Source organism: Lissotriton helveticus, chromosome 7, assembly GCF_964261635.1.
Source record: "Lissotriton helveticus chromosome 7, aLisHel1.1, whole genome shotgun sequence".
NCBI lineage: Eukaryota > Metazoa > Chordata > Amphibia > Caudata > Salamandridae > Lissotriton > Lissotriton helveticus.
Window position 1 is genome coordinate 735982124 of NC_136068.1, and position 27278 is coordinate 736009401.

Consider the following 27278-nt stretch of genomic DNA (forward strand, 5'->3'; position numbering starts at 1 on the left):
AGGGGTTTATTCTCTACCTCGTGTGTCTTCATTTATAGTGCTTTTAGTGTGCCGCATTGTTTACTGTGGGGGGTATAAATATAGATTGTAATATTTACACTTCTCTTTTTATGTATCAATAAAAAAGAATGAGATTTGTCATTTCTAATTAGAGCTTTTATGTGGAATTTCTTTCTTGGTGGTATATGTTTTCACAACTGAATCCTTGTGGATGTGACTGAGTGCAGTGGATTGACTGGTGGGATAGAACCATTAGGTGATATTTTTGGTTCCAAGGGAATTTTCTTATTCTCTACGGATTTGTAGTGCCATGTTCCCTTGGTCTGAGGGGTCTCCTCTCTCTTTTGTAAATAAAAATTATTCCAATGAAAGACAGATTTTTTACACATCTACAAAATTGTGTGCGAGATTTCCTGTGGAAAAAGGCAAGATCAAGAGTGGCAGTGAAACTCCTACAACAACCATAGGCCTATAGGGGTGGCGCTACCTAACTTTCGAACGTATTATGAAGTGCCTGCAGCTGAGAGTAATAATGGAGTGGGCTAAGCAAGAAGTGGCCATCCCCGGAGTGTTAATGGAGCATGCAATTGTGGGTAGACAGCTGAGGAGTTTAATACGGTTATCAAAAAGATCAACCTGTGAATTCTTATTACAGTACACTTGTGACATGACCCTCAATATATAGAATAAACTAGCAAGTAGAATGTGCCCTACTTCTTTCCCGGAGTCCTACCTCCCAATTCACTCTAATCCATCATTTACATGGGCAATGGGGGCAAAGGCTTCTTTAAATGGTGCCGGGGGCTCTAGCATGCTGTCCGATATATTCCTTAAAGGGAAAATTAAATCTTTCACGCAATGTAAACTAGAGTTTGGGCTGGACGATAAGGAAAGGTTCAGGTGTGCACAGATCCGACCCTTGATAGAACAACAGACATAATGATGCACAAATTAAGACAGTTTAGTCACTAACCCATGCACTCAGTGAGACACATTTAATCACTCACTCATACAGTCAGTCATGCACCTACTAAATCCTTCGTCCAGACACTTACACATCCACTCATTCTTCAATATGTAAGACATATTTAAACTTTACAGAAACAAAAAATCACTGGATGTTGTTATCAGTGATGTCATCAGTGATGTCATTTGAGATGTCATCAGTGATGTCATCAGTGATGTCACTGACCATGTCATGAATGATGTAATATGTGACATCATCAGCAGTGGATTGCGGGTGCGCGATATATAGTTAGTGCAACTAACTATATATGGAATTTCATTGGTTTTATGTCAATAAAATGTCCAGCTAACTATATATGGTCTCTAACCTATGGTTTTTTCAGTGAATTTTCAAGGTTTTGTAAATGCTAATTCCTAACTATATATGGTCTATAACCTATGTTTTTTTCAGTGAATTTTCAAGGTTTTGTAAATGCTAATTCCTAACTATATATGGTCCATAACCTATGGTTTTTTCAGTGAATTTTCAAGGTTTTGTAAATGCTAATTCCTAACTATATATGGTCTATAACCTATGGTTTTTTCAGTGAATTTCAATGGTTTTTTAATAGCAAATATCATAAGCTGTCGAATGTCAAGTACGTGGTAAGTAAAAACATTTTCGTGTTTATGCACACTGATCTGCTTTGAATGCTGCCCCCCACCCCTCATTTCTATTAGGAGTACTCTCTCTTTGCAGATAGTGAAGGGTAGTTAACGCAGGCCTTTGCCCCCGTTGTAATCCGTCGTGCCTGCTTCTCTCTCCATTTGATTGATTGTTCTCTTTGGTTCATTCTCTATTTACAAACAAGCACAGAGTCGCAATACTCTGTTTAGTCTATGCAGATAGCGAAAAATCGTGTAAAAAAACAAAAGGAATCGAGCAAAATCAGTAGGCCACTAATGGGATCTCTTTTTGACCTCGCTAAAATAGAAACATTAGGAACAACCTGTTGAAAATAGCAATGTGTATGTACATAAGCGGCGTTCATTTGTGTTCACAGTACCCCTTGTTGATTGTTTGAATCGAGCATTGAATTGTTCGAAGTTGGTTCTCTTAAGGATCTTCTCTGCCTGCAAACAAGGAAGAATAGGAATATTCTCTCTCCCTTTGCAGATAGTGAAGGGTAGGTAACGCAAGCCTTTAACACGTCGTACCTATTTCATTCCTCATTGATTGATTGATTGTCCGAACATTGACTGTTTGGGAATTAGTTCTTTTTGGAGGTATTCCCTGTTTGCAAATAAACGTAGGAAAATCTTTGCAAGTAGTGAAAGGGTAGGTAATGCGGACCTTTCTCCCCCGTTGTAATCTGTCATGCCTATCTACTCCCCACTGATTGATGCACCTGTTTCACCCGGACCATTTACTAGAGATATCTGGCCCAACAAGAGAGCAACCCTAGTGAAAAGGACATATGCAATAATAACGAAGTGATCACTGTATCCTGTTAACAGAAACTTTAGCATGAAACAACCTGGAAAGAAAAGAATAGGAAAACGAAAATCAGTAGGCCACTGATGAACTTTTTATTAAATAACAAACAAAGAAACGATAACAATACGTAATGATAAAACCTATTATTGTCCTAGAAACAAGAAACGTTAGAAGTAAGCCCGTAATAAGAAACCTGAAAACATCGCCCCTCACTGCCCCAAAACGTGTCTGTCCCACCGCCTGCCACGGCCAAATAACGGCAAACTGGGAAAGATAGAAGTCAGCAGACATCCGCCCCATTCTAGAAACTTCCAAAGGGCAACAGGTTTTCGGCTACGCCCAGCCGGAAGCAACACATATAAGGCGGGTCCTGCTGCCACGCCTCGGAGATCATCACGTAGGGTGTAGCCGGAGGAGAGGCCGAGGCCGAGGCCAGCGGGACCCGGCCAGGGGGATTGACAACGCTGGAGAGTTGCAGGGGGGGAATGTCCGTGTCCTCGACCCTCCCCTCTCTCTCCCAGTCCGGCCGCGGTGGCCCTTGACAGTTTCAGGTAGTCCCGCCACATTCTCTACCAGTCCGGCCACCAACGGCCGGGGCCGATGGGATCCGGCTGCAGCCGATAAACCAAGGAACCCGTTCATGGGGCCAGAGCAAGGGGCGTCCAGCCGACATCCACCGGAAGCCCGGCCCGAAGACGGACGGGACACTTCTTCTTTCTTGAATAATGGCTGCGACAACACTGGGGGGGGATGTCTTGCACATGCCTCCGACCCCCCCCCCCCCTCGTCCTCATCGCCTGGTCCGGCCATAACAAATCTCAAGCGAGACGCCGTGGGGTGCACTGGGAGGGAGAGACGGTGCGAACAGGCCTCTCCCGCCTCCCCAGTGGAGGCTTCCCACCTGCACCCTCAGCGCTCCAGGCGCCCGGAAAAGGGTTCTTCCACTGTGGCGATGCTGCAACGTCTCGCCCGGCAGGGTGGAGCCCGTCCGCTCATTTGACCCCGCGATCGCCAGTAGCTACCGAACTCTCAAAATGGCGATCGACGTGGCAAGAGCGGGCCCAGCATAAAGAAATGGCCCGGTCACTGGTTGACTCCACCACAGTAGTCCTCCACGACCTTGAAGATTCTAGAGGAGCCGCAGGAGTCTCCGACCCCCGCAGACACCCCCGATGGGGAATGACTGCCATGATCGCCCGTGGAGTGACGAAACTGTATCCGCGGGACGTCGGCGCTCCCATGCTGGCGCCAGCCTCACTTTGAATTACTAGAATCCTGCAAACCTCAGTTCCGGTGAAAGCACACTGTGACCCGGTAGGAAAAATTGTTGCACCCCCTCCCCTTTTTGACTGATAGTTCAAACCACCGATCCTTTCCTTTGCCCTTTTACCAGAACTTTGGACTGCCTCCCTCTCTTTTACATTTTCTAGAGAAAACAATAGTTCAAACCACCGATCCTTTCCTTTGCCCTTTTACCAGAACTTTGGACTGCCTCCCCCTCTTTTACATTTTCTAGAGAAAACAAAACATTAACCACTACATTAGCATAGCAGTTGACACCAGAACTGTTTTCAAATTGAAAACCAACAACATCTTCAACAGAATCCTTTTTGTTTCTGCTGTGACCCTGCTACAGCACAGGCATTGTCCCCAGCAGTAATTCTGCAATGCCGGTAAAAATACCTGTGGTGCCTACTGGACTCACTCACCCCCGCGGCGCCCCACGCCGTTATTTGCTGGGCGGCAACTTACTAGACATCACCTTTGTGCCATCTAGATTTCAGCGCGTTCTGCTGCCTTGGAACTATTCGCACAACAGACTGCTACTGACGACCCACCCCCAGGCAACATCTTCTGAATTTTCATAATTTGAAAGAACTAGTAACATGTCCTCATCAGGAATTTCCTCATGAAAAGTCTGCAATGATGATTCTTGTAACTCTATGGTCTCCAAACATTCGATAAATTCGCCATCAAGAGATTGATCAAAAAAATCATTCAAGTCATCTCCTCCTTGTGAGAAAATTTCATTATTGGTGCTGTCAATTTCAATAAATGTATTGGATAATTCAAAAGAAATTGCCACGGTCTCTTCGTTGTTTAAATGTTTTTACTGTTTTTCTTTTGTTGTATATATTTATAAGTTATTAAAGTTTTATAATCCTACTACTTTGTTGGAGTGCTATATATTTTTAATGTGACACATAAATGTAAAAACTTTGATGTACAAAGAGTCATCCCTGGAATCTTCCGCTTCAGGCTCGGTCCCCTCCCCAATCACAATACAGGATGTTTTTCAGATAGTAGGAACACGTGTGGTGTGACGGATCTCATCGGGTGTGGGCCTTGATCTACTATAACTCCTTTGAAGAGGGGTGATTCTTTACAGCTGGGGCCATAAACTACATCTGCAGGGCTAGCTGATAGCCTGGACAATCGGACACAGAGGAAGAGGAGTGTCAGAGGGTGCGGTAGTGAATAGGGCGAAAGGGAGGTGTCGGGCGGGCACAGAGTGTGATTCTCAGGGAAGAGCAGCGCAGATGGGGGGAGGTTTATTGCCCATGCATAACACAGAGAGCGGGGGTGACCAGTGCCTGGGGAAGATGCTTGCGAGGGTGGGGAGCCATGCTACGAATCGACAGCGTGCAGAGAGTGGGTCTGGTCAAGGCATCTAAAATGGCTGCCGTGCACGACAAAAGTGTGGCATTTCAAAAAAGGCAAGATGGCGCAAACAATGTTTTTCAACACTTCCTCATTTCCTTCGAATCGAACGTTAACAGACGTTGGTGCATATTACCAAAGTTAAGCGATATTTATCGCTAACGATGCTTACCAACGAATTTTTTACCGCTAAGCATCGTCAGAAATTATCGAAGATAAACCTTGCTATTATCAAGGTTTATCGCAAATGCGATAAAAAACGACCGCAATGCATTAATATCGCTGAAAACTCAGCGATATTCATGCATTACCGAGCTAATGCTCTTAGCCATGTTATCCACCTCCCATTGGATAACATGGCTAAGAACTGCTCAGGGCAGGTGTTAGTTTTTGGAGATATTCGCGCTTAGCGTGAATATCTCCAAAAGTTGGTAATAGGAGATATATATCTTGCATGTTGTAATGCAAATTATTGTGGTATATGGAACTCATACCATAATCTCTCAGGAAAGCAGAAACTGATCCTTTTGGGACCGCCTGAGAAGGCCTAGGGGGTGAGGGGTACTCTACTTTGCCCCCTTTTCACGTTCCGAACTATTTTATTTTACTCTCTTCTGTAATTACACAAAATAGCAGCGATAAGATGCATCAGAGACACACAGTGAGAGAAAGGAGGCCGGAGATGAAGAAGAGATGTCAAATACACATTGGAGATAATATAGTGGGAGAAGGGAAGTAAATATGAGTAAACTTACCATGTAACATAAAAATGTTGCACTCTATACTATAAGTCTCATTTTATACTACAATCACTTCGCTACAACCTCATAAATTAAAAATAAAAATGAATAATGTCTCAAACAATTTTTGATTTCTAAATATAAATTTATTCTTCTGAATTTTCTAAATTTGAAAGAACTAGTAACATGTCCTCGTCAGTAATTTCCTCTTCAATCATCTCATCTGGAATCTCCTCATTAAAAGTCTGCAATGATGATTCTTGTAACTCTATGGTCTCCAAACATTCGATAAATTCGCCATCAACAGATTGATCCAAAAAATCATTCAAGTCATCTCCTCCTTGTGACAATATTTCATTATTGGTGCTGTCAATTTCAATCAATGTAGTGGAATCATTCAAGTCATCTCCTCCTTGTGACAATATTTCATTATTGGTGCTGTCAATTTCAATCAATGTAGTGGACAATTCAAAAGAAATTACCATGGTCTCTTCATTGTGAGCCATTTTATTTTCAAATTGCTTGCTGTAAATTGCAGAAAAAAATAATCACTTTCATTTATCGTTTTTAGTAATACATAATATAAAACTAACTTTATCAAGTATTTAGTATAACAGAAGGACTGCAAATAAATAACAGAAAACATTTTTCAAATTATCTTCAAGTGTACAACATAGTTCCCCTTACAAATTAACAACTCACCTTTTTAAAAGTAGGAGAAGTGTTAGTACTGTGTAAATCAAACACCAGAAATTCACCACCAAAAATTCCTCACAAATGTACCTCAGACAGTAGTATCACAAAATGGCTGTGGTTTCCTCTCATTTGAGATATATACATAACCAATTAACTTTCATCACACACAAATACAAAACCAAAGTAACATTTTAATTGGTTCTAAATTTCAACACTTTCAAATGTGTTTTCCCCATGCAATTTTCCATAGGACATTTACATACGTCTACAGCCTGAATGGCTGAACGGAATTACACCAAACTTGGCAAAATGGTACATCAAACCTAAGAGGTCAGGAAGGATCTACTATGCCCCCTTATGGTCATTTGCCCCTTCGCTTTGGCCTCCTCTTGTCTCTCGATCCTACCGAGAGACAAGATGGCGGCCGCTACGGACTGTTTGGAATGTTTACAGACGCCGGAGAACCAATCAGCTTCGCAAAGCTCCGTAACGCGAAAAGTACGCGAAGCGGAGCGCTGTTACAGATATATATCTTTTTTTGAACGTTAATTTCTCAAAATCCACTGGAGCACATATATTGAGACCTAGCAAAGGCACATCGGGCTACCAGTCCCTAATATTTTGCCAAGTTTCGTGCAAATCCATTCAGCCGTTCGATTATTATTATTATTTTATTTTTTTGCCCCGCGGTTCCCTTTTAAAACCTCCACATCAAACCTAGGGGGTCAGCGAGGATCTACTATGCCCCCTTATGGTCATTTGCCCCTTCGCTTTGGCCTCCTCTTGTCTCTCGATCCTACCGAGAGACAAGATGGCGGCCGCTACGGACTGTTTGGAATGTTCACAGACGCCGGAGAACCAATCAGCTTCGCTTCACAAAGCTCCGTACCGCGAAAAGTCCGCGAACCGGAGCGCTGCCCGGTCCGCTGTTACAGATATATATCTTTTTTTGAACGTTAATTTCTCAAAATCCACTGAAGCACATATATTGAGACCTAGCAAAGGCACATCGGGCTACCAGTCCCTACAATTTTGCCAAGTTTCGTGCAAATCCATTCAGCCGTTCGGGCTAAAAGTGAGGCCAACCGCCCTATGGGAAACTCAATGTTAAAAACACGTTTTGGGACCCCCCTTTTTTCTCGGCCCCCCCTTGACGAAACCCCCCCAAATTTTCAGGGGCTGCTCAAAAACAAAATGTTCCATTTTCCTGAAAATTTCAGCCAATTCCGTCCACAAACGCCAAAGTTATTAGACATAGGATTTTTTCTCTATGGGATTTTTGAAAATTCTAAATATATATATATATATATATATATATATATATATATATATATATATATATATATATATATATATATATATATATATATATATATATATATATATATATATATATATGCAAAAAAGAAGGAGAGAACTCTGGCTAGGTCTCAGTTTAGGTGGAAAGCAGCTCCTGTTAGAGCACTCTCAACACCAGCGACACTCTAGATCTGCTCACCTCAAATGTCTGTTTTTCTATCAAAGTTTTTAAGCATAGGATGAGACAGTGCTATCCATGCCGAGATAGAAAATGACAAAGTCTTTCGCCATTTAAACAGCAAAGTCTTTAAGCATAGGACTAGTACAGTGCAGTCCTTGCCGAGCTGTCAAATAACAAAAGCCATTTATCACTCCAGGCACAATATTACAGCTTTGAATTAGTAAAATACCAACTCAAGCCAACCTGAAATGATTAGGGGTTGCTTTTAATCATTTCAGGTTGGCTTGAGTTGGTATTTTACTAATTCAAAGCTGTAATATTGTGCCTGGAGTGATAAATGGCTTTTGTTATTTGACAGCTCGGCAAGGACTGCACTGTACTAGTCCTATGCTTAAAGACTTTGCTGTTTAAATGGCGAAAGACTTTGTCATTTTCTATCTCGGCATGGATAGCACTGTCTCATCCTATGCTTAAAAACTTTGATAGAAAAACAGACATTTGAGGTGAGCAGATCTAGAGTGTCGCTGGTGTTGAGAGTGCTCTAACAGGAGCTGCTTTCCACCTAAACTGAGACCTACCCAGAGTTCTCTCCTTCTTTTTTGCATAATTTATGCGTCACTCTATGCCTGAAAGGGTTTTGTTTTGATATATATATATATATATATATATATATATATATATATATATATATATATATATATATATATATATATATATATATATATATATATATATATATATGGTGCACCCCACCATAAAGGTAAAACCCTTCTGAAGGAGCTGGGGAAGACACTACACTAGCGCAGGTCCTGGGTAATCCTCTCCCAGAGAATCCAGAGGCAAGAATACTAGGTTTGCGATCCTTGGAAATCAAATGTCTACGTAAGCAAGAGTGGGAAGCAAAACTACAGTGTTCAGGGGCATCAAAACTGACACTGATAACTATAAGAAACACGTAAATTGGAGAAGCTGTTGGACGTGCTTAATAAGTGGTTATAAGAAGTATGGATCTGTATGTAACTCGCAACTCTGGGGCAAACGGATAGTCACTTTATTCCCTTTTGACTTTTTGTGTTGACATTATAACAGGTTAGGATGAAAATTCAATAAACATAGTGTGGACAAAACTGCTTTAGGGAGGGAAAATGACAGTCTGGAATGCCTGGCTCAGCTGTTTATTGGCTCGTCAGACCATACAGGACAAGCGCCGAGCCAGGTTCTTAATTTCTGCCTTTCTCAAACTTTAAAATGATTTCCCAGTTCACCTATGAGGATGCGAGTTCATTTTTGCTCGATGACAAGACAATGTTTCGAGATTATTTTCACTCTGATCAAGCTCAGCCAAAATGGACTGTGTGTGCATAATTTTAATCTGTAAATTTACCTTTTGAGGACCTTTTCAAAGCTCCTAAGCATGTGTCTGCAAATTTCACATTTGCCTTTTCCAACATTTTCCCAAACGTTTGAATTTTCATACAAAGGTAGGAAATTGTAAAATGTCGTAAATTCGTGAAGTGCAAAGTTTTCTCCAGCACTTCGCGAAAGGTGCGAGGAAAAATAACTTCACAATTTCACACCCCTTTGCTATGGGGAGGATGCTTTCAAGAAAGAGGCAGTAAACTGCATTATCAGCCAGTGTCCTCTAGCCTCTCACTAGCTGAACATATGTAGAAAACTGGTGGTGGCACGTTCAGTGAGTTGGGGTGGCAGTAGTTGCCAACAAGGCCTGACACTTCCATTTGCAACCAGGCTAAGATCAATAAACTAATTTTCTCAGGAGTGTAAACCTCCTCCCTCCACCAACAACGTAGTAAATAGCGGTGAACGCCTCAGATTCACAAATGTTTTCGCACACAAGTCAAATGACACCGGTGCACAAAAAATCCATTTGAAATTCCAGATTCTGATACAGAATTATGGATTAGAGGAATTTCACAGTGCTCTATAAAGATGGGAAATCCCCCATTACGGTGCATTTTTCACTGCCACATTCTGAGTGGCAATAGGATAGTCAACGATTGGGTAAACATGTAAAATGCAGTCAAAACCCACAGATTCCGTTTTGAGTATTTATAAACATTCTGCAGACACTTTAAGAATAGGAAGGCACGTACTCATTCAAATTATCCAAAGTTAGAGAAGTCTATTCTTTAAAAAAAAACTCTTAAAACCTTAGACATGGTCTGGAATTAAGAAATGGTCTGGTTTCATTTCAATTAGTTTTACTGTTAACGTTTGAGGAGACATTTTTGTTTCTATGTTGCTTCCTGTTGTGGTGTTTGTATTGTCAGAACATAGCTCATTATTCTCTCAAACAATATCAGTGCACACTTCTGTGATGTTCGCACAGTTCACACATTTCTTGAAGTTATGCGCAAATAACAGCTGTAGGTACCTTTTGTTAACCAGGCTCACAATAGCACCCACTGTTGAGCTAGGCTGTTCCTTTGACCCTCTTAAAATGTGATACCTGTGACGTTCCAGTTCACATTGCATTACACAATTAACCAGTAACCAACAATGCTGCTTGAGGGGTGGCAAGCGTTTACACTGCATACAAAGAAAAATGTAAACTCCACTAAGGCAGTGGGGAAGAACACCAAGACTCCTCATACTCTGATCCAGAGCAAAAGGGAGAAAAACAGAAGAGGGAGTAAGAAGGAGGAAGTCAAAGCACGAAAGGACTGACAGGGAGAAGAAAGCAGTGAGGGAAAAGAACTTGAAAGAGTGAAATTAAGTGACAGGAAATGCATGGTGGTAGATGAAAGACATGAAGTGGAATGAAAACTAAGCATCCATGGTATTCTGCAAAGCAAGCGGCGGGCACCTATGAAAATTTTTAAGGCCCTGCTTTTTCTTTGCTTAAAAAAAAAATAAGCACTGGCCTTCAGACAAGGAGGTAGGACCATATCAGTAAAAGCTTCCGAAAATTTTGAAGTGGAGAAAAACTTACATTTTCTTAGTGTATGCCTGCAGTGTAAATTGAAAGATTAGTTTTGTTATTTATAAAAATCGCAGACCACGTTTGAAAATCGGTGAAAATAGTGCATTTCTATTGCAGAGTGTAGCGTTGAACCGCACATTGTTTGGTAGCAAAAAACAAGACAGATTTAAATTGATTTTCAAGGTGCAAATGTGCTGCTAATAGTTTGTTCCCGCAGGAAAACGGATCAAGCGAAACAGGAATAGTGTTTTTCACATTCATTTCCACGCTTGACAGAACCTTCTGAGGTACTTAGAGTATCTGTGCAAAATAGGGGTGAACTTTCCACCTGCAAAGTATGTGGTGGTGGATACACAAAGTTACAATATAATGGCTGTCCTTTTTGCCCTCTTGCCACTGCCCTAGAATACATATTCCCATTATCTAAAAGGGCACCGGTGCTGCTCCTTGATCCTCTGCGGCCGTAGAGTCTCATCCTGGCTGGATCACGTCAGCTTTTTATCCTCCTCAGACAGTCGATAAAATGTGCACCACCAAGTTCGAATAACAATGGGCCTGATTAAATGACGGTGGGACCGCCAACGCCAGCCCGTCTGTGGCGGTCCCACCCGCCACCATCCTCATATTAATTAGTGCCCGCCACATTAGGATGGTGGGCCCATGTTTGGGGTCAGAGAGACTGACCGCTATGGATCCGACAGGCTAAAGGAGCCTGTCGGTTTGTCGGAGGGACTTGTATTTCTACAACAGTGGCGGGGCCTGACAGGAACCGCATTTAGGGATTACAATGTCCCATCTCGCCGGCCGTTTCATGGCGGTTTACCGGCCATGAAAAGGGACATTGGGAGCACGTGGCTGGCCCCCCTTCTTCCCTGGCCCTCCGATTATGGCCCCTTGGTGGCACGCATGGTGCCCCCAACATATCCCTACACCATGTGGCAGGCTTCGCATGATGCCTTACACATAGTGCAGGGATATGCTCGGGAAGCAGAATTTGTACTACGGCGTGTGCTGCAGCCCAGAGCACCTGCCGCAATACAAAATATACACTTTGCGACCGCCTTGAATGCGGTTGCATCGTGATTCAGGGTGGGGGACCCAGACACCTTGTCGGGCGGTTCCGTTTTCCACCAGGTTGGCGGTCGAACATAAGTCCGACGCCATCCTAATTAGGCCCAATGCAATGACGCTTCTTTTCCCGCAGCGATTTAAAACTGTAAACTAGCATAAAAAAGAATATTATTTATTTATTTATTTTCGGGTCCTTGAGAAAGAGCAGTAGTCTGGTGCCGACTCTGTCTAACATGGATACCGTGGGTTCTAGCACTGGCTGCTTAATTAAGCTACAATATGCGACACTGCCTAAGTAGGGTAATCTCTGTGTCCGACAAATGGTGAAATCTCTGTTCTCCGTCAATGGCGTAATCCCCGTTCCTGTCAGGTCCCTTATCTGCTCAATTTCTATAATATGTAGGAATGGACCAAATGCCACCTTTACGCACTCCATAAATATCTGAGAATGTATATTCAAAATAATTTTAAAGGATTTGATAATCGAAAAGCGAATGTGAAAAGGACTTTTTAGGAGATGGACAAAAGATATTGTTTAAAGCGCACTATACATAGTTTTCTTTGTACTCTTGTAAAAACTCCGACATGATCTACTTCCTCCCCTCAGGGACCACCAGCACTGCCACTCATTCATCGACCCCCCCCGTCCAAATAACCCATCCAGTTTTCTCCGCACAGCGCAAGCCAACTCTCAGAATTTATTAGCATGAAATAAAATATTTATTTAGTGCAAATAATGACGCCCTGAAGGCATCCAGCTCGGATCCTGAGAGCGAGATCTAAAGCATTCCCACTAATGAAATATAAGACTCAATTAAGTTGTACAGTTGCAGATTTTTTTTTGGGGCACTCAAAATTTAATTTAAATGAGTTAATAATACACACAGAAAGGAGACCTGCTGAAATCCTCAAAGGTTTTTTCCCCATTCTCATTTCTCCGCCTGCAGATTATTTGTACTGTGAATGCTGCCTCCAGTCAGCTATTTGTAGAGATAAACGACTTCTTACATTTGCCGATAATATCCACGAGTCCGTGTTCAAAGGGCATTTACGATTTTATGAACAAATTAAAAAGTTTGTTCTTAGTGCTTTCCAAATGAAGTGGATATGCGGGTGCCAAACCAGGCTTCAAACTTGTCCCAGCACCCGCCAAAGACTGACTTTGTAAAGGGGCCCCTGGCCCGATTATGACATCCACCCATAGTTGTGGAAGAACAAACTCACTTAACTGCCACTACCCATTCTCCAAGCATGGAGGTGAAGGTTGCACATGCTCAGATAATTTTAACTCAGGTTCCCAGCAGAATTAATATGCCAAGAGCTCTCTGGAACATGGTTGAGCCCATCCTGGTTTTTAGGAACCAGGGTGGACCGTGTGATTTAGCATGACACTAAGTGTGCGAAGGCCATAATATCAAAAGAATGAATTTGCCCAGCCTCATTTAATGCTGACCGGATTCCCGTGTGGGACAGAATTCCTTTTCTTGTGTATGGCAAGAGTTACTTTTTGGTTTTTTGAAAAACTGATTCCCAACCTTCAAAGGTGTGTAGCAACCACCGTCATCACACTCGTGAACAACCGAGGGGCACTGATGAAGCCAAAGGGGAGCATGGCAAGCAGAGAATACTCCTGGCCCACTGTGAAATGCAAGTAGCATCTGGGGAACTGCAGGACAGATACATTAAAGTAGACATCCTGCAGGTGAAAAGCCACCAAGCAGTTGCCTGGAAATATATTTGCGGACAGAACCTGGGCCAGCATGAGCATCTTGAATCAGTACTTTCGCAAGAATATGTTTTGGGATATAAATCTAAAATAGGATAAAGGTTTTTATCCTTTTTCGGCATGAGGAAATAGACTGAGGAACAGCCAGTTCCTATTTCCTGGGACAGGACCCTCTCTATGACTCCACTAATAAAAAGAGCCTGCCCTTCTAGGAGCAAGATGGACAGGCACTCCTCTAAAAGATGTTCTGATGTGGGTGTAATTATGAGAACTTTAATATAGTCCACTACACCACTGCGGCTACCAAATATCCATACTACATGACCACTTCTTTACATCTCACAAAGACTTATCTCTCTCTCCACCCATGTCTGCTCTGGACCACAACTATACACAAAACCTCAGATTAGGCAACCCAGTGCAGTAACTAGCTAAGCAGACCAGACCATATTATGAAATACTAAAAAGGGATCTGCAGAGCTGTACAAACCTACCAGCATTCTGAAAACCATACAACTGCGCGTCTTTCACACTTCATCATCCAACACGCTGCTACACTCTGTATCCCATAACAGGATAACCGCACCTCAGTTGTGATCATGCACGACATGGAACTACTTCCCACATAGGATCAAAACAAAGACAGCATCCTTCCAACCACACGCCTTATATGGTGTAGCACGCTACTCATTTAAGTAGACACTCCACTTAGGGGTAGTAAGCACTATTAAAATGCTACAATACAATGCAAGCTCTGCCAATAAAATCCTATTTCAAAGCAATGTCAGACAATTACTGCACAGCCATCTCTGACAAGGATGATGAAAGCAAAACATTGTTCAACGCTGTGAAACACTGCATACGCCTATTACATTACCTGCATTGCATTAAAAAAAGAATCCAAACTGAATAACTTCTTTGTAAATAGGATCTCTCACACCCTTTTAGCACCACACTAGCATTCTGCAGGGAGACACAGCTCTCCCAAAGGTTCTCTGTGGATGACAGTCAGAATGCTGGCATATCGGAAAGCAATCTCATAACAATACGTCCAGATGGAATCAACCTAAACAGTATAATTTCCTTTAAAATTTAGGAGACCCCCAAGGCTGTATCCTTTCCCCAATTAATATGTAGGTGTTTTACTGGCCAAGCAGGGAATTACCCATCATCAGTGCACCAATATCAGACAGCTGTTCCTTAAAATGACAATGGAATCTGACCCTTTCTTAAAGTGCGGCATATGTCTTATCTAATATTGTATAATAGCAGTCTATCTGAAATGTAATCATATATCCAAAATCAGGGGGATGCTCAAACCCAAATGAACAAATGTCTTACTTGTTTGTCTTACACCCCTCCTCCACCACCACTAAGACTACGACCCCTGGACTTCTATATCCATCTCTGCAAATGCCGTGGCGCTTTCAATGCTACATTCCTGGGTTTCTGCTTTACTCACTGACTCATTTAAATAGCTAGGTAAAAAATAGTTTTGTAGAAGAGTTCTTTAATCTGCCTTGCAAAGATCTAACAAGACCATCGGAGGGAACAAATGACACATACAAAGAGCATGGAAACCAGCGGAAGGCTCAGAGTAGCAAAGGCTCTTGAAGCCAACTTGCTCTGCTAAAAGAAGTACACACAACGAACGATACATCTCTCCCACCAGTCAATGAAGCCAAAATGAAAGAAATCTATTAGGAGACCATAAAAGGGGAATGAAGAAATAACAATTCATTTAGACATCAGCGGATTCCAGGAAAAACTTACAGGGTGTAGGAAACTGGCTCTGTATATTCTATAAAGACGTAAGGTATAGCTTGCACAGAGGCCAGTGGATCCCCAGAGGCTTTACAGAAGCTAAAGTAGATAATACGAATGCTCTCTTCTGTGGCAGTGTGGGCGAGCAGTTAAGCTTACGAGAGAGCAGTGCTAAGCATATGTTGTACACACAGACCAGTAATGATTACACACACACTCAATGACTAAATCAGAGACCAGTGGTTTGTAGAAATTTTACTTTTAGTATTTTTTTTATAGAACCAAAGATACTTTGTTGCAGTAAAATAAATGTTGCAATGTCACGGTTTTTCAATGTAATAAGTGCACACCTAGTGCATTTTTCAATCAGTACAATGTTATCTGATGATCGGAAAACAAATCAGCAATATAGGCTAGTAAAAGATGTATGGTATTGAACTTTTGGATTAAGAATCAGTATCAGGCAAGGTTCAGGGAGGCAACCTCACTGCACAACCAGCGGCAATGGTGTGGCCTGGTGTTGAGGTCAAACTCGGGATCTGGTGCCAATGTAATCTAAAAGAGGGCAATTAAAGTGGTGCTACCTACAGGTAAGTAGAAAGGTTTGGTAACATAGTCCCGAGGGGATTTAGATAAGCACAGGGAGGCCACAAGGAAGCACCAAACTTACATCCGAAGCGGCGCTGGGGCAGCTGGGTGCAGAGTGCTAACACACTGCAGGGCACCCAATGCAAACAAATCGAAACTCTTGATGGCAGAAAAGGGCTGCAGGCTCAGGATAGGAGGCAGGACAAAAGAAACCTGCAGCTGCACAGGTAAGTTGGGATGTGCTGGGGCGTCGGGACACCGTAGGTTGATCTCCCCAAGGCCCAGGAGCTCAGTGTGCTGTGGTGTCCTTCAGTGTTGGAAATCAGTATACCGGTGCAGGTCCCAGTTTGGTGGGGGGGGGGGGGGGGTCATCGTGCAGAGGCTGCCAAGTGCCAACGTGGAGTGCGGCAGGGGGTCAACCCACAGCAGTCGCGCAACACCCATTGGGCTCACGGGGCTTCAGCCTCCGCCCCCCCCCCCGTCGTGTGTGTCAGCCCGGGCTGACACGTTTTCGCGGGCTGGCGAGCATCTAATTGCAGCCGCACCCGAATACTTAACAGGTCTTTAAAAGACCATTAATTGTAAATGAGGCTTTTGTTGTGTGTTTGCGCATTCTTAGAGCCACTCGGTCTGTGGTTGGAAGACTTAGCCCCCCCCCCCCCCGAAATATTTTTCAAACCCCCCCCGAAATTTGGCTCTACTTGCCTGCCTCATCCACAGTGCACTCTTGCTCAAAATTGCTGGAGTACTTTTGCTGGAGCGGTGGACCACTGGAACTTGGGCTGTGGGTGTCTGGTACAGAGGTACTCGCTTTCATGGTTCTGCAAGAAGAGCACCTTTTCTTTAACGTTGTTTTTCTTCTGGAGAAGTCCGCTCTCCACAGGAGATTAGTAGCAGTTTTAGAAGGCAGCAGGCAGTCCTCACAGGGCTCTGCAGGTCGCTGGACTGAAGGACTATTCACTCTTCTTTTAGAAGGGTGACAAGGGCCAAGTAGAGGTCTTCAGTATTTGCTGCTGCAGGACTCTTCTTTGTCCTCTTTTTTTTATTGGACGTCTGTAATCTGACGATTCAGGTTCGTGGGTGCCCCCATAAATTTATGGGTGTTACAGGAGTTAGAAGGCAATAGCCAATGGGCTACTTACCTTTAGGGTGCTTACACCCTTTGTATGTCCACTACCTCTGGGGAGGGGGCATATCTCTAACCTTCTTGGCTAGAATCCTCCAAAACAATATGAAGGATTTTCAAAGGAGGGGGTCACTTAAACCCAGGGCACCTTAAGGGTGGTCCTGTCTGAGAAGGGACACCTCTTGTTTACTAATTTTCCTGCTGCCCTTACCGCCAAAAGTGGGACTTGGTCCAGGAAGCGCACATCTCCACTAGCTGGAGGCACCCTGGTCAGCATAACAAAGGACGGCAAGCCTGTGAGGCTCACCACCTTTCTATGCTGCTCCTGCTTGGGGTAGGTGTGTAGCATCTCCAACTAGAGCAGGCTTTGTCTCTGACCCACAAGAGAGGGTCAGAATCTTGTCTACAAGTGGCAGGCTGGTGCAGACCAGTCAGGCACACACTAGTCGATTGGTAGGTTTTCAGGGGGCACCTGAGGTGCCCTCTGAGTGCATTTATTAATGAATCCAACACTGGCATCAGTGTGGGCTCATTAATTTGAGATGTTTAGTATCAAACATCTTGGAATTCGGTGAAGCTATCATGGAGCTGTGGAACTTGTAGTGACATGCTCCCAACCCATGTACTCAGTGTGGTTTCACTGTGCAATTATAACTTAGAAACTACAGGGGCATATATGCTCATGCAGTTATGTCCTCAAAGGAGTATAGCGCACCCTGCCTTCGGGTTGTAGGGCCTGCTGTAGGGGTGACTTACCTATGCCTCTTGCAGTGCTGGTATGCCTGCCACACAGGGATGAATGCCAGGTCGACTTTTCACTTTTATCTGCACCAAAACACACGGCTGCAGTAGCAGTATGCTTGTGTTTGGTGAGGGGTCTCTTAGGTTGACAATCCATGTTGCAGCCCTTACAGACCGCCTCTGGTCACAAGACCATAGGTACCACTGGTATCTTTAACAAGAGTCTTATATGTGAGCCAGAGGTGTGCCAATTGTGGAAACAAAGGTACACTTTTGGGAAAGAACATAGGCACTGGGAACCTGGTTAGCAGGACCCCAGTGCACACTCAGTCAAAGATGCATCAGAGTTAGGCAAAAAGTGGGTGGTGTAACCATGCCAAAAGTGGTACTCTCCTATACAAGTCTCATAACAAACCCCGACGAAATATGGGATACACAAAAGCATGACAGCTAAAACAAAAAAGTGTAATGATATCCTGGCCAATCCCAAGGGTTACATTTCAGACAACTGTTTTTCTGTCCGACTCTGGGCTCATCCTGGCAGCTTGCAGTTCAGAAATGCCTACACAAAGATGTCTAGGTGACATGACTTGATGAAGCACCAGGCACTCTGTTGTGAAATTTGTTTCACTATGCCTCGGAGACAGAAAGGGACCTTTATGGCTGACCGATTCAAGTCGAGAGCCCAAACCAGTAAAGGCACAGACGTAAAATAACCAAATACATTTTCAAAGTTGATAAATAGTTTGCAAATTAATGGAAGGGGCAAAGAGAAAAAAGAACCAACCCTGACCAGCTGAGGAGCAACATGACCCATAGGTAAAGGATCTTGCTCATTCACAAGGCAAAAAAAAGGCAGTTGTGACTTGTTGCAATGTTTAGGTCAGCTTGCTCAGGTAGTCACCTTTGAAGTTGAAAGTTCCCACTAGATAAACCACCCATAGTCACACGCTCTGAGACACAGCTCGGTTTCAAAGGTCAACTGCCAGACAGTAGAACTTGTGCTGCTAGGTTCTCCTGCATGGGCACTTAAAGCTGATGTGATGTTGTTTAAGAGGATCAACACGTCGTAGCGACCGAGAGGTTGTAGTCAGATCAGGTGTGATGAAGGGCTAAACCGACTTTCAGAGGATTTTCAAGGGGGAATCTACAATCAGCTGCCTAACGTTCTGACGAAAGAGGACTTCTTTGTAAAGGACCAATTACAGGGAGAAAAGAGCCACCTCAGTGGAAGATGTTCTAAGCAACTGGCTATCAGTACAGTGATAAATGTGAAACTATTTGACAAAATGACTGACCACCACTGCAATCACCTTGTTGAAATCATAGGGTGAAGCACAACAAGAAGGGAAGAACCTGGTACTAGGCATCTTCTATCGCAAACCTCAGTAACCTCCTGTTCTGAGACAACACCAGGACAAGGAAATGAGCATCCTCTTCTATTGGAAACCAGCAATGACCCTCTGTGCAGCAAAGAGGATGTGGTCTAGTGTCGAAGGTCTTAATTAGTGAGAAGAAATTAAACTAGTGTAGAATGATCCTGAGATCATCCAGGAAGTTCTTTTAAATCACAGAGAATCCCAAGCAGCCCTCTGTCTGAGGCATGGTTTCCAATGACCTCTGCTTTTTTAATCCTCTGCATGATGACACAGTGGTGCTGATGGTTTCTGCTACTGGAAACTCAACACAAAACTTCAGCAAAGCATTACATGTGTGAACAACTAGCAGGCCGGTTGAAAGATATGCAGCGGTCTCGGAGCCCACCACACGAAGGGTAGAGTTTTAGCTAAGAGTGGCACGGATTTGTACTTTGTAAGCAGCTCGTCTGTTGAATCAGCCAAGGATACATACGCACACATATGGCCTCACCCCATCCTAATATATACCTTTGTTGTGGTGTTAACAATGGCCAAAGCTCAACAGTAGAAAGGCAGACTGTTCTCTCACTCAACTTACTTCGTTTTAGTAAGCATATGAAACCAAAGATATCAGCAACAATTACACTTACATAACGACTCTATCATTTGTCTGGCATCTGAGTGCTGACAGCATGTGTTAATATTACACAGCTCAATTAGACTAGTTTGTATCACCATCAGAAAGAAAAGACTAAGTGAACCTGCTGGGATACCAACCGGTGCACCTCGGGTCATCCATAGGATCCCTACAAAGGATGCATTAGTCCACTGAGCTCTCACGCCTGCTATAAACACCCAACAAGGATTATACATAGCATCGTCCCACACCTTTCAAACATTCAGCATACGATCAAAATCTGCAGTGCTCATAACCAGTCTCAGGTGATGAGAGAATGCATGTCCACATCATGACAGAGAAGATCATCAGACATTCTAGTTGTCAATGACAACTGAACACACAGCATCAGCAATGGCCGGATTTTCCCAAGGTGGCCAGGGCACTCTCGAGTAACATAAATGTGAGTCCAGGCCTCCAATTCACACTCTTGAACCAGGTACTTCTCCTGCACTCCAATACTTTGCAATATTGTGTTTAGCGGGAAGCAGATGCAACTTAATGAACAGTTTATCGCAAAGGTTTAAGGTTAATCTTGAAAACCTCAGCAAGGCAACGTTTGGAGAAAGAACGTGTGTGCACCTAACTATTTCTAAAGTGGTCTTATCCACTTTACTTAGAAGCTATGACCCACAGCAGATGTCCCTGCATAGGTGCTATAAGCGTCCCGGAGTAGTCATGCAACACAGGCACATAGCTCGTTGTCCTTCCAAGTTCCCCCTTGTACGGCAGATTCTATGCAAACAATAACATTGGATCAAACTGTAAGGGGCTGAGAGCACTTCCTCCTACCTGCCCAAGAGCGCAGCAGGGTGTCTCACGACGTCTTTTCCAAGAGACGTCATTACGAGTCGCTCATGCCTCTATGACCATCAGCAGAAGTGTCATGGTTTTGGTTGCTCGTATTCTTGCAGTGTATTCCAGCCCCACTGATAACTGTTGCATGCCACAATCTGTGGTTAGATCCTGCCAACACTGCCTTATCCCTTTCTACAGGCTTCTCAGTAAGGAAAGGGCTTATTTTAAGAACTGCTGCCTGACCAATAAAAATGTCCACATAGGACAACCCTCCTGTTTAGCATGGCTTCTAATTACATCCAGAAGTTACACAATGTCAGGGAGCTAAGCCATACTGTGCTATGAACAAGGTGTTAAAAGGGATGCCTTGGTGGTCACCTCTTTTACAGATGATTGTCGACCGAAGGTAAGATTTTTCCTGATTACTTCGCTTTAGAACTGTACTGACAGGTTATTCCATTCCAACACCACCTTAATGTGGGTGGCGATTAACCTCGCTCAGACCTTTGTTAGCATTTGTTCTGTTTGTGTTTAATTGGTATTTGGGTGTGACCTTGAATGCTTCCAGTATATTTGAAATGTGGTGGTGTGAGGCATCTGTGTATGCTGCAAAGCGCTCAAACACCTTCACAGCCCACACAAGAATTAAGGTAAAATATATGTAAACAGTGGTAACACAAGGTCCATATTTTATTGTTGCTTTTCAATTTAATTCAATTCAAATAGTGCTTTATTCGAGTGATTACTCATAAAAGCAGAATATACACAGAATTTTTAAAACGGAATTAAATTTACAGTCAATAAAAATGACACTGCACTAGTGAATTCATAAAAAACACATAATTTTAAAATTTCTCACAATGCTCATTAAATAGTTAAAAAGAAATAATTGCAATTTAAAAAGATTTAAAAAAGGCAATGATGGCAATAATCGTAAAGACAATTAATACAGACAGAGAATAGTTAAATAACTAGCAATCTCTATCTAAATGCAAAACATACAATAATAACAAAGTCATAAAAACAAGTTTTACAGGCAGAGAATAGTTCACCAACTAGCAGTCTCCATTACAGACAGAGAATAGTTAAACTAGCAGTCTCTATCTACATACAAAACATTAATAATTTTGAAAAGCAATATCAACAAGATCTTTAAAAACACTTTTTGCTAGCAGAGAATAGTTAATTAACTAACAGTCTTTGCCTTATCGCCCATGCCCAACCTGTAAATTTAGCTATAGCTATTACTATCCATGTAGATGAACTTGAACATATAATACGAAGCGCAACAGAACTGCATGTAGTCCCAAGGTTCCTGCAAATGGGTGCTAACCATACACGCCTAGGAGTACAATAGGCTTTACAAGAAAACAGGAAATGACCAAGTGTTTCCTTACCCATGCCACAGGCTGGGCACACGTCACTCCCTCCTGTACCCCATTTGGCAGTTTTAATGGGAGGGCTCCAGCTCTCAGTTGGAATAAGAGCTTTCTGTCTCCTGGCTTTGTGATAATATCCCAATACAGCTCATACACGGGATACAATTTAGCCTCGAGAAAACTCAGGGACATAGACCCTATGCTAGATCGGCTCAGGCTCCTGTTGGCAACGTTCTCCCAATAGATGTTTTTAGGACCAACTTGGTAGGGAATAGAGCACCAGCTGGATCTAACCAGATCGAGCTTAACCCAAGCTCGTATAATATAGCTTTCAATGATTTTAACCAACTAATTTTGTGAAAACTATCCGCTTTTATCACGTCGCTAAAGCCTTCCGCATAGTGCAAGAGCTCGGGGGTAGTCCACAATCTACGCCAATACAAAATAGGCCGTAAACTGGCCAAGTCCTCAATTTGTTTCCTACCAAGATCGTATGTTAAGGGCAATAGCGGAGTACTTTTCGGTGTACCAGTGACTAGCCGTAAAAATTTGTTCTCTGAAATTTGCAAAGAATTCAAATTTTCAAAGCCCCACATCTCCGCTCCATAGAGTGCAGACCCAATTGCCTTTGCTTCATAGACCAGCAAAGCTGGCTTGACAGGTTTAGTCAAGGACTTCTTGTGTTCTGTATTGATGGCACCTGCTAATGGTTTGTGTCTCAGCGTAGCAATATTTATGTGCTGACTCCACCTATTATTATCTGCAATATGGATACCTAAATAAGTAAATGAATTTACAACCTCAAGGGGCTTGCCACTCATAACAATTTTTGACTTGAAACTATGATGCGGCTTAAAGATCATAAGTTTAGTTTTAGATGCATTCACCTCTAGTCCATGTTCCCCACAAAAGTTTTCAAAGATTAACAGAGCACGCTGCAAACCACTAGGTGTTTTAGATAAAATTAGCGTGTCATCCGCAAACATCAATATTGGGATTTTTACACCTGAAAGAGAGGGAGCATCTACTTGAGCAGGTACCATACGGGAGACAACACCATTTATAAACAACGTAAACAAAGTTGGAGCCATTGAGCACCCTTGTCGAACACCTCGCTCTACAGGGAAGTCATCTGTGACCATACCATAGCCACCCCACTGAATTTTAGCGTAAGTGGACTCATGGAGGCGCATTATCAAAGTAAGTAATTCCTCGGGTACACCCAAACTCTTTAAGACTTGCCACAATTTGGCCCGTGGCACCAGGTCGAAGGCGGCCCTCAGATCGACAAATGCCCCATGAAAACGGAACACTTGGTCTATCATGCTAGTTGCTCTTCGGAATCCTGCCTGATAGGGGGATAAAATATTATTATCCTCTGCCCAGTCAAGGAGCCTATTTACTACTACTCGACTAACAATTTTTTGCACAGTGTCTATTAGACTTATTAGCCTGTAGTTACCTGGCTGGGCTCTGTCCCCCTTTTTGAACACAGGAATAATCACAGCACCTCTCCATGATGCCGGAACCTGTGCTCCCTTAGCAATGAAATTAGTAAGTAAATGGATGTATTTACACCATCTACCTTTATCATTTACAAAAATATCAGCAGGGACGCCGTCTAACCCGGGGGCGCGCCCTCTGTTCACTACATTGATAGCAGACATAATTTCTTTGTAGGTAAAAAAACTCTTTGGAAAAGGACATAATAAACTCGTCCTCCCCTGTAATCTGATTATTAAGAGCATATTGTGAGCTAAAAAATTCTACCCAATCCTCTTGTGACACGTTGTTATTAGGGGGTTCCTGTGCTCTCTCACTACCCCATTTTACAATATTCCAGAAGACTCTAGAATCCTTTCTGTCGCTAGCTTTTTTCAATTTGCACCAGTGCTCCTCGTCCCAAGCTCTCTTCGCTTTAACTATGCAAGCTTTATAACCCTATTCTTGCTAGGGAGATGGTCACAGGTTCCCTCCTTTTAATGGCTTGACCCAAAGCGAGTCGTGCAGTCCTACATTCTGCGTTGTACCATCTTGCACCTTTATTGGCAACTCCCCTGTTTTGCTTGACAGGTTTTAGAAAATGTTTTTTAATCTTGCCAAAGAGGGAATCATGAATGTTAACAACATCCCCCAAGTTAGAAGAGGAGACATTAATTGCTTCCAACGCTAATATCGCTTGGTCAGTTTCATAATTAATAGCATTAATGGCCTGTAGATCAGTCTCTATACTTGCCCATTTGAGCCTACGCATATTATTTGCTGGGATAATCAAAGGTGGAACAGAAGCAGTCAGACAGGTCGGATTAGTCCTAGCGGGCCACCATTTGTGCTCCACACATATGGGGTTGTGATCACTCTCAGGTCTCACAATGACTTCCATATCACTAATGAATGGCCACAGAGTCATGCTGCATATGACAGTCTATGCGACTTTTGTGTCTCCCATTATCAAAGGTCATGGAGCCGTTCTTATCCCGTGCTGTTCTTCCATTTAAAGCTCTCATCCCCTTCTCGAGACACATGGCGTTCAGGGCTATTATGTCCTCTGTCCAGCGTGTGACTGGCTTCACCTGTAGCTCAGGGATACCCCAATGGGAATCCTCTTCTGCTCCAAGCAAAGCTTCACCCGTGAGCAAAGGCTCGAACGTCTGATTAAGGTCGCCTGCTATAACAGTACTATTGTCATGGGAATAGGTTTCATGATTATTATCTAGAGCAATTAAGACATCAGATCGGTCACCCTTAGTACTTCTGGCACATATATTATAAATGTCAAGTGACCCTACAGTATCATTAGTTAACCTAATCAACTGGATATCTTTGTGGTTCGTCCCTATACTTTTAATTGCAATTTTGAGGGATTGTCGGACCCAAATTGTGAGACCCCCCATTGGTCTCCCTTTAGGACCCTTTATTGCTGTCACAGAAAAATTCAGATATCCTATCATAAAAACTGGTTCGCAAGCCCAAGTCTCCTGGAATATGCACACATCAAATAAACTAATAAAGCTAAGCCAATCCCCACTATCTAATTTGGAGGATAACCCAGCCACATTCCAAGAGATTAAATTCGCCCCTCCGATAGTCCCTCCTATTGGCACTTCAGAAATTACATTTGTTAGACAAGGTTCGCCTGCTACTATCACTTCTAAACTTGGTTGGGCTAAATTACTTATTCGATCACTATTGTTACCTGCCCCCAGAGAGCCAGCTACAACATTACAATGTCTAGAGGAAAGGGCCTTATTTGTTTGAGGTTCCTTCCTGTCATGCATAAACCCTGGTATAGCCATCGTTCTATGTCTAGAGAAATTTTCATTCTGAACGGGCAGTTTACATAAAGTCTGCTCAGTTGTAGCCAATAATGCTGACCTTTTGCCCCCAATAAGTCAATCGCAATCATTTAGATTAGAAAGGGTTGAGTACCTATTCTCCACATGTAATCCCCACTCATTGGATTGTGCAACCCTCCTCCCCTTACTTGAAACAACGTTCCATTTTGTCCGTAACGTACACAAATTCGGAACCCTCCTGTTCCGAGGGTAAAAGAAATCCAAAGTAAGTGGGATAATTTCAGTGGATCTACGCTGTGGTGGGAGGATATTTGGCAGTATGTTAGATATAACATCAGGGTTTGAGAAGTTCAAAACAACACAATCGCCCTTGAATTTTTTTATACTGTTTCCAATCCACTCCACCCTCCTGGCCATAACTAGTTCTTCTGCTAATTGTTACTTCCCTCAAGGAGTTATCACCATGTTGTCTGTCAACCAGTGCATTGCATTAGACATCAAAGATGAACTGGTCTCGTTCTGTTCTGAACCTAATTTGGGGACATTAGCTAGTACCAGGACTAGAGGAGAGGCCTCAACTATTAGCTCAACTGAGCCCTTCGTAGGTTCTGGAACAATAGATGCAGCTGGAGGGGCAACCTCCCCCTGTACACTATCCAGTGTTGCTACCTGAGGAGCCGCCGGTTGATTCAAGAGAGGGAGTGCCCCCTCGACACCCGCAGTTGTAGAGGCACACATTCCTTGCTCAACTCTATTAGCGACTACATCAGGCAGCTTTTCTACCTCAGCTAGTGCTTTATTAAGTAAACCCCCCAGTCTGTGAACCTCACTCGTAAGCTCTTCTATCATGCTGACCAACAGTTTTACAATTCCTTTCACCTTAATGTCTATCATGCCCACCAGTGTCTTAAGTTGCTCATTGGTTAGGGAAATGGAATCTTCGTCAGTTACTCCATCTTCCTCCACCAAAGTGTTACTAGGAGGGGAACCAGGCTTTTTCCGACTTGATCGAAGCCCTCCTCGTTTGGGGAAACCCTTTCTGGCACCTCTAATAGTGCGCGGCGCTCGTACTGGGGTGGGGACTTTTTCCTCGATGCAAAGTAGGTCAGCCTCCTCCATATTAACGCTATCTTCCGCTACCAGGTTTATCTGAGTAGCGTCCTCATTATCAACATGAAAAGGTATTGGAGCAGCTTTGCTACTATTATCCAACTCGGCAAATTCAGTCCGATCTGATGTCAATAGAGATGGTGTAGTTGATTTTGGGGATACACCCAACCCAAGTGAGGATCTCCTATCACTGTTGATTTTCGCAACTACCTGGACTAGATAGTTGTCCATTGTATTTTTAGCCGGAGTTGACTTGTTAGCAGACATATCGCAACAATACACAATACCCTATCCAGTTAGCCTTTGTTGGTATATTAACAACGCGTGTCGCAATCCCTTAAAGCGTTCAAATCAAAGTGCTTCAATAACTGTAGTCGTTTGAATCCAGACAGAAACTCAGGGAAAACAAGAGTCTCACCTTTACAATGCAAAACGGGCAGAGTATCTGGCCCAGCCCAGACTCTGACAGTCTCGGACTGTCTTAGACTGTCCGCCCTTAGTCCGGGCTTCGTCCGGCGCGTCAGGCGCGCGTCCTCGCGGGACCTGCCGGCGCTTTATGCGCCGCCTGGCGCGCTGTTCGCCGTCGTTGGCGCCTCCCCCTGGAGGCTGCTGGGAGGTGTAGTTGACCGGCGGAGCCAAGCCCGGCCGGTCGTTAGGAGAGACGAATTGGCGGAGCAAAGC

The 27278-nt window shown here is 43.3% G+C and overlaps 1 protein-coding gene across 4 annotated transcripts in view; it reads right to left on the minus strand.

Annotated features, from left to right (window-relative positions):
- ARHGAP26 (Rho GTPase activating protein 26) overlaps window positions 1-27278 on the minus strand; it is a 2444655-nt gene that overhangs the window by 1348486 nt on the left and 1068891 nt on the right. The gene's annotated exons all lie outside the window — the stretch shown is intronic.